Below are 12,598 nucleotides of genomic sequence, written 5' to 3'. Positions count from 1 at the left end.
CAACACAGAAGCCTCCAAAAGAGCCAGGAGACAGCACAGGCGGCAGCACCGCACCAGGATTAACACTATCCCTGAATTTTTTTTCAGCGACGGCTGTTTGCGTTGAAAAATCTCAGAGACTTTTGCCTCTGGCTAACACATTTGCTCTGAAAACATTCCCAAAATATTCGGGGGGGGGGGGGGCTTTCCCAGCTGCCTGGCCATTTAGAAGGGCAAAAAAAATGATCAAATTCCACCGGCTGCTCAGCGCACGAGACTCTGCTGCTGCATTAGCTGTATCAGCCCGGAAAATGTATCCTTCAATCAGTTTAAGCCTCTAGGCTTGATGTAATTTTACTGCTGCCTTCTCTCTAAGGTACTTTTACGGCTGCTATCTCTAAGTATTTACAGACGGGGAGAGCACCAAAGTGAGAAGAGACTTTGCTCAATTTTCCCCGACATGGGTGGCAGCTCAAGGGTTGGCAGACAGGGCTTTCCCCCTCATGATTTGCAGGGACCCGCAGTGGGATCCATCCTGCTCATTGTCACGGGCAAGAAGCCTGTTTAAACACCAGTAAAACCTCCAGCCTCGGCAGGAACTGTGGCATTTACTGGTCCTTAAATCCTCCCATCCTTATTCTTCCTTCTGGGAACTCAAGTGGCTGCGGGTGCAGCTCCTCACAAGGATGCTCTCTGGTCTCTGCTACTCCTTCTATCCCTCCAATCCTCTCTTTAAGGTCCAGCATCAGGTTCTGGGGAGGAAAAAACCCACCCTGGAGATGAGGGAAACTGCAAATCAGGTTGTGATGCTGCACGAGGAGGCAGGTGCCTGCCCACGCTGAGAACTCCCTGCACACACTGCCGGCTTTCTGTCCGTCTGTAACCGACTTAGATCTTAACCCAAGTGCAGAATAAGCACCAGAGTTAGGCGTGCGCTTAATCTGAGGTCTGCGAGACAAAAGGACCTGCTTAAAGTTAAGCATGCGCTAAACTGCTCTTCGAGGTGAGCCAAGTTTGCTGAATCCAGCCCTGCAGCGAGCTTTTCAAATAGAGCTAATTGCACATTGTGTGTAATGGGCAAGTTCTCGCCTCCAAAATCACCAACAATTAATTATTAGGGAGGTTCTTTAGCAGCTGCATAATAGACACCGGCAGCGCTCTGCAGTGGTCCCCGTTCCCGCTGCATTTGCAAGGATGGTGGCATTTTGCTCACTAGACATAATAAGTGGTCTATTAAAGCAGGGCAGGGGCTCTGTTTTAGGTACCTGATCCATCTCCCACTCCCATCAGAGTGGGACCCACAGCCAGAAACCCAAAGGGGACCAGAGCAGGGAGAGTAGAGTGATGGGACCCCTCGCCATGAGACCACTGTCCTGCCCCGCTCCCCATTTGTCCTGCTCCCTGCAAAAGAGGTGGTTTCTTCATCATTTCTGCTTATCTGGTTCTTCTCTCCACATCCAGTTCACACACGGGGGCTTCCCTGCTGTCCCTGCTCTGTTCACACCCCGGCAGAAGCACCATCATCATCATTATCATCATCATCCCTCTCCTCCATCACTTCTCAGGGACTCCTGGGTTGGCACATCCAGCAGTGTCCTGTGTCTGAGGCCAGTGTCACGTCTGGGGATGCTCAGGCAGGGGGGATGTAGCCGAGCCAAAGTGTCCCACCTGGGGGCTGCAATGACAGACAAAGCCTTGACTCCTGAGGACATTCATCCACACTCACTTTAAACTGAACCCCATGAAGCGGCTAATCCCAGATCCAAGGGTCCTGAACTCCATCCAGCTTCTCTTCCCTTGGATTAAACCCATCCTAAACACACCCCATGCCCATGCAAGACTCTCTAAATGCTTTTTATAACCTATTTTTTATCCTACCCTGGTGATGGAATTTAATTCACCCACATGGTCCCAGAACTACCACAACCTTCTCCAGCGCTTTCTCCTGGGTTTTGACATGTTTCAGCCAGTTTTCCCTCTTCCAGTCATTTTAAAACAGCCTTTATCAATAAGCTCCAGATTTGGGAGGCAGAGATAGGAAGTGACTGTGGAGAGCAACAGAAAACTTGTGCTGTGATTTTGTAGGTGCCCTTTCATCCCGCCCCTGGAAGGCAGGAGGGATGCCCTGCAAAGTGATTTGTTTTTCTGCCAGGTGGGACAAAGCCCATCTGTCCATCCCTTCATCCTTTGCATCTCAATTTAGCCAAGGCTGAGTCAGGGCCACTTGTTGCCCTGACCATGCAGACGAAGGTAGGGTTGTTCCTGTAGTAAATGAAATTCATTAATCAAGAGGGAGAGAAAATCCTGAAAGGAAGAGAGCTCATTCATCCACTCACTGACATGTCCAATGGTGCTTTTGCTTGCCTGCATCTTCATTGTGTCTCACACGGGCAGAAATTTCAGGACTGAGCCGAGTTGGAAATTCCAGCAGAAGAAAGACAAAAATCCCCCCTCCCCACCTCCCTTTGCATCCTCCAAACTGGGGAGGTTGCTAAGTGACAGCATTTCTGCTCTCACTAACTCACTGTGAGAACCTGAGCACTTAAAAGCAAGAAAATGGCTATTTAAGGACATTATAACTCATGTTCTTCAGCAGCGACCAACAAGCCATTTGTTCTTGGAGGAATGGGGGTATTTTCACCCAGGAATTAAATTTGGAGGGGATGAGTAACGGCTTTGATGGGAATTTGGCCTTGTCTGCACCTTGCCTGCACACAGGCTGGAGGTGGAGTGTGTGCAGGGACCCACGAGTGGGGTTTAGCCCCATTTGTGGCTGCAGAGCCCAATGGGCAGAGCTTGGCAGGTCCACACACCTGTGCTCTGTTTCTCTGCTCTGTGTGGGAAATTCAGGACCTCACTGTAGGAGTTCTGGGAGTCCAGCACTGTGGATCCTGTCCCAGGCACGGGGCTGAAGAGCTGATCCCAGTTTTACTTAAAACACCCGTGACAAAGGAGTGAGAGGAGCTCACTCGGCCCTTTACAAGCCTGGCTTTACCCTGACACATTCCCAAATGGATCAGGCATATCCTGTATCCCACACTGCAGCTCTGGTGCCCATCACCAGCAGCAGAGCTGAAGGCAATCAGCCTGGCCCTTCCCTCTCCTCGCTGCCAACCAGCTCCATTTATTTTTTTTTATTCCGCTGTTGTTGGGATCGCTATTCTGTGATCCCATTTAAAATCATTGATTTACCACAGAGTCCTCAATAAGCAATTTGGAGCAATTGAAGCTGTTATCTTGCTATAGATCACATGCTGCTGGGAGTGGGGGGAAAGGGGGAAGGAGAGGGAAAATCAGAAAGAAAAATGGCAGGAGCTCCCCACAGCCATCCTGCATTGCGTTCCACATCTCTGAGCCCCATGGAGGTCTGGAGGGGGTTTGCATGTTGTGGTCCAGGTTTGGGAAGAGGGTCTTTGCTCTCTTTATTAGGATTTATCCTGGATTTACCAGCACAAAGGTCATGAGCTTGGGCTGGGACCCAGGGGCTTTGTGGGGTGGGCAGGCATGGCACCTTCAGAGCCCTCAGGATAGGGGAGACCTAAGGCGGGTCCTGAGGGTCAGAACTTAGGAATGAGCTGGATTTTTCCACCATTGATCAGCAACAACCACAATCATGGACATGGGCACTTGTGGAAAGTGTAACACAGCCCCTGTGCACCAGTGCTGGAAGTTCTTTTTCAACTCGGGTTCATAAATTTCCCCTCTCTCTTCTGGGGAGGAAGGTTTGCAGCCCTGGATGTCACTTCCCTTCCAGGATAGCTTTGCCTCCTGTGTTTTCTGCCACGTTCTTTGGAAAAACACCTTTTTTTTTTTTGAAACACTGTAGGTTTTCAGGGGAAAGGAGAAGGAAATCCCAACTTGATTACAGGGGAGGTTTGCCATCTCTGCATCAGTGAGCTTTGAAACAAAACACTCCCCAGCCCCATCAGGCAAATAGCAATTTGCAGGGCCATTGAGGGGGAGGATAAAACATTCCAACACTGGGATGAGGGCTGTAGTTTTTAGCAATAGGTTTCCAGTACCTTCATGACCCACCTGGAAAGGAGCTCAGGTCTTCAGAGTCAGAAACCCAAAAGCACAAAGAAGGTGGGTTTTAGAATACCTGTATTTTTTCAACCACAGCCATTAGCTGGAATCAAATCATAAGAGCCCAGGGAAGCTGCCCCAGAGACTCTTTGCTTCCACACTAATGGATGGAGAACTCCCTCCTGATCATAACCTACGGCACAAAGCCTAAATACAAAATCAGGTAATAGAGAGAGGGCCTGGCAAATGTGTGCACTGCAGTGATTTGAAACAAATTGTGAACGTTTTGAGTGTGGAGAGAAAAATAAACTGGTTATAAAACAGCTACCTGAGAGCCCTGGTAATGACAGCTTTAAAAACACACTAATGAAATGATTCAACTGCTTTCAAGAGGATTTGGGAGCTGCTGTTTGGGGGCAGAGATGTGCAGGGGGGTGGGTGCCTGTGCCCTGTTTGCATTCACAGTGTACAGACCCCTCAAAGTGATGCTGTCAGCTGTGCTGGAACCAGAAATTATGTTTCTTGGTGAAATGGCATGGACTTGTTGCTGCTGCTCCCAGAAAGCCCTGGTTTGTCTCTCTCCCACCTCCAGTGCTTTCTGCTTGGTCTGGCTGAAGTGGAGATGACCTGTGGTGCTTTTCACAAGGGCCCTTACCCACCCCAGCACACACTGCCAGGCTGGGTGGGTACCCACAGCAGTGCCTGGCGTGATCCCAGCCCGTGGAGAGGGCACAACAAAACCCAACAAAGTGCCCCAAGGAAATACCTCAAGCTTGCAAGTTGTAAAGGTCCCCAAATGCCCAGTTTTTCTGGGGGAGAAGAGGAAGAACTCAGTGACAAGGTTGTTACATCATGAGTCAGGACAGGTGGCTTTCCCCAGGCTGCAGGACCCTGAGCTACCTCCCTCCTCACCAGCTGAGAGCCCAAATCCTTGAAACCTCCCCCAAATGGGATCATTTCCATGCTGAAGGGCTTCATTCTGCCTTCAGGGATGCTGCTCCATCCTCCCTCTGCCAAGTACCCCAGGGCCATGCTCCTGCACACACACACCCCAGCTCCCCTCCAGCTTTTTCCAGAGGCATTTTGGCACCTCCAGCTGTTGGTAGAGCTGAACCAAGGCCAACCCCTCCAGAGAATCTCCACACGCTCAATATCTCCTTCTCAGTAATGCCAACAACAGATTTATTTGGGCTTTTTCTTCCTCCTGGTTCTGGAGTGGTTCAGAAGAAAAAAAGAAATCACTTTCCAGAGACATCATCTGTGCTCTTTCTCTATTCCAGTCAAAATCAAAAGGGCTTGGGTTGATTTCCAGCTTTTTAAGGCAAAAAATAAATAAACGCAATCAAAGGACGTGTCAGGGGGGAAGAAACCTCAGATCAAAAGATTGAAGCGGCTTATGGCAAGCCAAGAAAACATGTCAAAAGGAAATATATTTTATTTTTGAATGTGTTTTTTCTGTCCTTTTTCTTCTGGAGTGTCTCGGTGTTTCAGCCACAAACGATCGGGTTAAACAGGGACAAATCCAAGGGGCTGGGAGCAAACTCCCGGGATGTAAAAATGGTTGCCCAGAGGAGCTGTGGATGCCCCATTCCTGGAAGTGTTCAAGGATAGGTTGGAGCAGCCTGGAACAGTGGAAGGTATCCCTACCCATGGCAGGGGGTGGAACGAGAGGAGATTTAAGGTCCCTCCAACCAAAACCATTCTGTGATTCAGCAGGTCCTTGTAGGCATCTGGGGTGGGGAGAGGTAGCTTAGGGGAATGCACTGATTCCCCACGAAGCTGCCTCTGCTTTTAGATGTTTCTGAACCTCCTGGTCAATGCCAAGTGTGGCTGGGAGGAATCAGGAGGAATTAGGAACAGCAATAAGGGGATGTGGATGGGTGGGCATGTGGAGAAGAGGCACAACCCACATGGAGAAGAAGCACAACTCTGAGTAGCCACTAGACATCAATGATGAGACTCAGATCTGCTCATGGACCTTGCAGAGGTGATGGTGGGTGCAGGTGAGCTGGGGCCAGTGCTCCTCTGTGTGTCCCAGCTCATGTCCCCTCTCTCGAGCTCCCTGGAGGGCTCCAGTTCCATGAACTGGTGTTTGGGTTACACCGATCTCAAAACAGCATTCCCCCCCCTCCACTGCAGATACAGCTCACAGAATCCTCCTCATTCCTTAAGTAATCCCAGGACCACTCGATAGCAGCCGCCGGCACGACGTGAGCAGCAATTATTCCTCATTTTCCTTAACTGTGTGTGCGGGAGAGCCGGGAAAGGCGGCATCTCCATGTCCCCCCCCTCCCTGACCTAAACCAGGACGATGTTTATTAATCTGCTCAGTGGGGCCCTGCCAGACAAAATGTATTTCTCTGCTGAGACAGAAAGCGATGGGCTCCCAGGAACCAGCCATATTATTTACATGGCATTGATCGGTGCAGAGCTTCTGCTGGCTCAGCAGTTTGAACCCCTGGTTTTCATCAGCGGAGTGCTTAACCCTTGGCTAATTGGATTTGCGTCGTTAGGGTGATCTATGCTGCCTCCAATTATTCCATGCACGGTCCTGGCTGGGCACCTGCTGCTTTCGACTGGGACACAGAGCCAAAAGGCTGAACCCCTGCAAGGTCGGGGCGGGCAAAAGTGTCCCGGTGTGTTGGGACATCAACTCCCTGGTCAACAGGGGTGACAGAGCTGGAGCTGGGTGGAAGTTTGGGCTGAAGGAGGATTTTATTTACCCTGGAAGTGAGTGTAGATGTAACTGTCTGAAATGGCACCTTGGAAAGGACAGAACTAAACATTGTAAATGCAGGGAGGGGGACAGGACAGGGAGGGTGTGAAAACTGGCTGTGATTAATTACTGAGCAGTGAATTCCTGTTACATTAATTAGGCTGCATCTGAGACCGCAGCCCTGAGCCCACCTACCCACAGGCTAAGGATATATTAGTGTTGGGGTAAACTGAGGCACAGGTGGGTGAAGCCATGTCACAGGGGAGCTTTGAGGGATTGGGGCTCTGCATCCTGTCCCTGTCATGCTGGATCATCACAGAGATGGTGTTTCCATCCCCAGTCTGGTCTTGCCAGCTGCATCCCAGTTCAAGCCATTTTTTCCTCAAGGCTGAGCTGGTTTCCCCAACCCAGTGGAGGTCCCCATCCTTCAGAGCAGTTCCTTAGATTCTTAATGAAGAGACTGACAATAAAAAACTGTAAAACCACTAATTTGCATGGAATGAAGATCCATGATTTTTTTCCTGCATGGCTAAAAGGCTTTATTTTCCCTGGACTGGCACCAAAAACCACTCAGTGCTTTGGCCTCAGATGTGAGAAGACCCCAGGAGCTCAGCTGTGCCTCCAAAGCCAGATATTTGGGAGGTGCTTTCTCCCATTGGGAGAATGAAGGGCCCTGGCCCTGTGCAGCCCTCCCAGCCTGGTTTTCAATCATGTCCAAGAGGAGCCCTTTAATGGGACATAATGCCAAGCCCACAGACGGGTAATTGGGTGCCGTTCACTGAGCCGTGTCAGGGGAGGTCAGACAAGCTGCCCTTTCGTGACCTTTAAATCCACGAACTAACAAAATTGGGGCTTTGCTGCTGGGACAGCCAGCAGCATCTGCTGCTGCCCTGCCTGGCTCTGCTGTGAATCCAGGAATAGCTGGATTTAGCAAAGCTGGGCACTCGCTGCACCCTCTGCGGGGAGTGATGCCGTTGCTGTGGGTGAGTGCTCCGCATCCACTCCAGAGCAGAGCTGGGATGGGGGACACGGCATCCTCGGGCAGGGTGGTCCCACCCAGCACCAGACCCCCACGAGGACAGTGGGTCACCCACCAGCATTGCCCTGTGCCTGCCTGATCCCATCGGCAGGACAGGAGGGAAATACGGGAAATGATTCCCCCCTCTCCAGTGCTGAGTCAGTGAAATGAAAATGAGCCTGTTACCTTACGGGAAGCCCATTTAAAATGCAACGGTGGTTAAAGGGATCTGCCTCTCCTAATGCCATCGTGAAAATACCTTTATGGAGGCACTGGAATGAAAGCCCAGAGCAGATTTGGGGGAGCAGCCCCGGGACTTGGGAGCACAGCTGTCTGGAATCACAGAATGGTTTGGGTTGGAAGGGATCCTAAAGCTCATCTCGTTCTAAGCCCCTTCTACCAAACCAGAGAAACCCCAGAAAGGCACTAGAATTCCCAGCAAGCCAAGGGGAGTCCTGGAGAACAGCAAAAGTTCCCAGCAAGTCCTGAAAAACCTTCTAGATAGGCTCCAGCCCCACCATCCCTGGAAAGTGCGGGGGGGTTCCTAGAAAATGCGGGGAAATTCAAAGTAGGATCCTAAAACCCTGTGGAGGCTCTCTGGTGCTCCTGGATGATTGGGAGACCTGCAGCCCACTCCCCACCCCAGGGCTGCTGGCTGGGGGGGCCTCATCCAGCTCCAGCTCCATCTCCTCTCCCTGCACCAGCAGCCATGCCCAGAGGAATATTTAGGCAGCACAGAAGGATCCACAGTTGGGAGGGTGGGAACAGCTTCCCAGCACAGAGAAGAAGCCCCAAAAGTTTGGTATCTGTTGGGCTTTCCTATTCCCGCTCCCTGGAGCCGCTCGGGAAGCCCGTCCTCAGCTCCAGCCGGTGTGTGGATGAGAGCATCCCTCCTCTTTCCCGAGGGAGGGATCTTCGCTGAGCCAGGCAGAAAATGCAGCCGCGAGCCCCCAGAAATACCGGTGCAATTACCAAAGCAATTATGTCCTGGCTGCCGCGCAAATCCTGCCCCGTTAATGTCGGCAGCGGGGAGGGGCAGCGGGCGGGTCCTGCATTAATTAAACTTCCCTCGGACAGCCGGAGATGACTGCGGAGAGGCTTTTCTTATCGCTTGTGTTCCCGGAAAATAAATCTCCCGCGCTGCCGGGACTGTCCCTCCATCCCCTGCGATGTGGGGCAGCTCCAGACGCAGGACTGGATGGAGGCAGCATCACAGGGATGGAAAAGCAGTTGGATCCTCCAGAACCCCTTGGGTTTTGTGGTCCCTGTCCCTGGGGACAGAGCTGCATGTGGAGGGAAAGTGGCTGGAGGCATCCCAAGGGGAGCACAACAGGGATGGTGGGGGGGAAGGAACTGGGGAAAAGGGGCCCTGATGGCTGTTACTGGTTGAGATAAAACCCAGGACATGAGGAGATGATGGGGGGATGGAGGAGAAGGGAAGGGGCTGACCTGAGCGGAGGATAATTCCTATTTTTTCACTCTCCTTTGATCCCTCCTCTCTCTGTTGCATGAAGACACTGATGCTTTATGAGGTTTGTTGAGTTCTTTAAGAGTATCTTTTTTTACAGGAATTTTTAAGGCAGGACTGAGGGGACCAAGCTTCTCTCTGGGAGGTGGGGGACATCGGGGTGCAGGGGTGTGGGTCTCCAGCTCTGCCTCCTCCTCACAGGTGGCTTGTGCAGCCTCACAACGCCAAATTAAAATGCAAATATGTCCCTGCCTGCTGGGAACAGATAGTGAACTGCTAAACAGGGAAAAGGCAGTGGGAATAAACAGAGAGAACACTGAGGGGATCTGGGAGAGAGGCTGCTTTTTAATTATTTTCCTCTTTTTTTCTTTCTTTCAGTGAGACTTGGCTGTTTGGTGGGGGATTATTTAATGGGATCTGAAGCAATAAAGGGGGAAGGTGGTGGTTTTGGATTAGGTGGGTGCTGGGGCACAGGTGGCCAGTCCTGGTGGGTGCCACCAGCCCCCAGCACAAGGGTGGGCTGCAGCCTCCATCACCCCATCTCCAATTGCTCTCTGGGGTCTTTTTTTTTTTTTATGACATCCCAACTGGATCATTCCTATGAGAAAAAAACAAAATGGCAGTAGTAGGAGTGAAGAGGACCAGCTGGGGAAAGGACCAGACCCCATCAGAGCCTTCATAGTGTTCCTCTTTTCCTGCACTTTGTCCCCGGTGTTTTGCCCACTGCCTCCTGGTGTGTTTGCTGACGGGCTTCAAGGGCATCAGGAGCCCAAATAAATTGGTGGTGAGCTGCTTCCCTGGTGCTCCTGATGCCCAGAGGCACCACTTGAGGGCTGGGATGGTGGGTGATGCTCAGGGGCAAGGGTATGTGTATTTATGGATGTTTGAATGTGCATCCACACACCCTTGCACCTGAGCAAAGCCCTTTGCATTGATCCATACAGGGACTATACACGTACATCCTCTCTCTATATATGCATATATATATATAAAAAGAAATAAATATATGTATGTGCACACTCATAGATGCATATATATGTATAAAGTATAAATACATACATATGTATGAAGTATAAATATATACATATATAGATATCAATAAATAGATACCTATACAGCTGCAGAGAAAGGTGTGCTCTCCTCATTCAAAAGCAAAGCCACCCTGAGCAGGTTTCTTGCCCTTCCTGCTGCCCCTTACCCAGATCCAAGGGGAAGCAGCGATTTGGGAAATGCCTGGATGGAGGTGCCTGGGGGTGCAGGTGGCAGGACACGAGCTGGGGGCACACAGGCACAGGAGCATCATCAGCCCCTGCAAACAGCGTGGGTTCCCCTGGGTGCTGCCTTCCCAAGGGGTCTTTGAGACCTGAGCTGGATCCATCAGCTGAAATGGGAGGTGATGGGCTGGAAAACCTCTGCTGATGCTTGGTGTCAGACCTTGGGCCTGGTTACAACCAGGAGGAGGGGGTGGGCGAGCAGCCAGAAGAAGGGGGGCAAAACCTGGCAGTGGCTCAGCTGCAGGGACACCCCACACCCAGACTGCCCAAGCTGCCTGATCCCTTTGGATGATCCCTGTTCTTCCCATCTCCCACCTTCACAGCTCCACAGACCAGGAGTCAGGTGCTGCTGGGTCTTATCACAATTATAAAATTTTATTATACCCCTTTCTTACCTTTCCCCCCTCTTTTTCTTCCTTTTTTTTTTCTCCTCCCACAAATATTCATATATGTTAATTGACCGAGGAGGTTTGGCAATTCCAAGCAGGGAAGTCAGCTGTGTTAATTTTACTGCTCGGAGCCACTATCAGCTCAGCAGCTCGTTTAGCCAGACCTGAGTCCTTCAGATAACAGGGCACAGTTAAACCAACTAATGGCATCACCCTCCTGGCCTCTGAGCACATCTCAATTCCCCCATACATACATATGTATATATATGTATATATAAAATCAGCATAGAGCCATCAGGTAAGTTTTAAGGCCACTCAGGGGAGAAATTTTCAAAGCCCCAAGTTGATAAACTCTTTAAAGAGGCTTTTGAAACACCACACACCACCCTGGCCTGTTGCTCCCTGCTGGGGAAACTGAGCCATGGGGGCAGCAAGGATGGGGCTGCACCACTGGTCCCTGCCCACCCACCCTTCATCAGGCTGCCCAGGAGGGGAGGATTTGGGAGGGGGGAGCCCCAGATCCACAGCTTTGACCCCCAAATGCTCAGAGCTTAGGCAGGGGTCAAAGCTGAGCCAAGCCCCCCAGGGCCCTGGCAGTGTGTGTGTCCCCAGTGGATCCCACACCCACCAGGGCTGACCCCCAAACCACTGGAAGCCTCCACCCCGGGTGCCCCAGCAGAGACAGTGCTGCAATGCTGCTTGGTTCAGGCTTTTTGTTTCATTTTTAGGCTTTTTGTTTCGTTTTTTTCTTTTCCGGTCTTTTATTTAAGAAAAAAAAAAAGGAAAAAAAAAAAGAGACACAGTGGTGGGTAACTTCCAATCCAGAAATAATCTGCTGCAGCCTCCCCCTCCCCCTCCACCGGGGGATGCCGGGGGGGTGTCCCTGTCCCCACAGGTGGGTGCCCATGGGACAAGTGCACAGCCTGGGACCCCCAGCCCCACAGCCCTGGTCCCTGGGTGTCCCTGCAGGGGTGACCTGGCTGAGGATGCTCTGAGCTGGGAGAAGGGGTGGCCCTGGGCTGGGGGGGCCTCTCGGGTGAGCCAGAGGGTTTGGGAGCTGCTGCCAGCGCGGGGTGACCGGGAGGCATTGGGTTATGGCAGTCAGAAGGCACCACAGAGGCTGAGCCTGGCTCCGGGCATCCCTGCTGGGCTGGCACTGTGGGAACGGGGCTGGCACTGGGAGACTCAGGCCAGGTTGGGTTGTGGGTGCCCCCACCCAGGCCTGGACCCCCTGGAGCAACTTCCAGTAGTGGAGCCACATTCCAGCACTGGGGGGAAAAGGCTCGCCCTGGAGGTCCCAGCAGGGCTGTTGGGCTGGGGAGTCCAGCAGTGGCCCCACCACAGGGAACAGAAGGGCAGGCAGGGCAGGCAGGCTCACAGGCAGCAAACTTGTTGGCCACCCCCAAAGTGCCCCTGCCTGGGGACCACAGCCCTTCCCAGGCAGCAGGGGAGTGGGACAAGCCTGGCATTTGGGGCCGGGACACAGCAGGCGATGGGGACAAAGGGGCCCCAGACCCGTGGCCACTGGGCAACAGCCCCCCAGCAGCCGCCCTCCCCTCTTGCCTCACTCACCCAGCATCACCCACAGCGTGCGCCAGCGGGCTCCGCATGGGAGGGGACCCCCCAAACACCCCAACAACCACGGGGTGGCAAATCCCTGAACTGGCACTCACCTCCAAAATTGTGCAACTGAGTGCAGCAAAGGCAGGGGGTGGCCTCCAGGAAGCC

The sequence above is a fragment of the Neopelma chrysocephalum genome, unplaced genomic scaffold, assembly GCF_003984885.1.
Source record: "Neopelma chrysocephalum unplaced genomic scaffold, ASM398488v2 Primary Assembly neopelma1_82, whole genome shotgun sequence".
NCBI classification, from domain to species: Eukaryota; Metazoa; Chordata; class Aves; order Passeriformes; family Pipridae; genus Neopelma; species Neopelma chrysocephalum.
The sequence above is the reverse complement of the archived record's forward strand: the minus strand, read 5'-3'. Positions refer to the sequence as shown.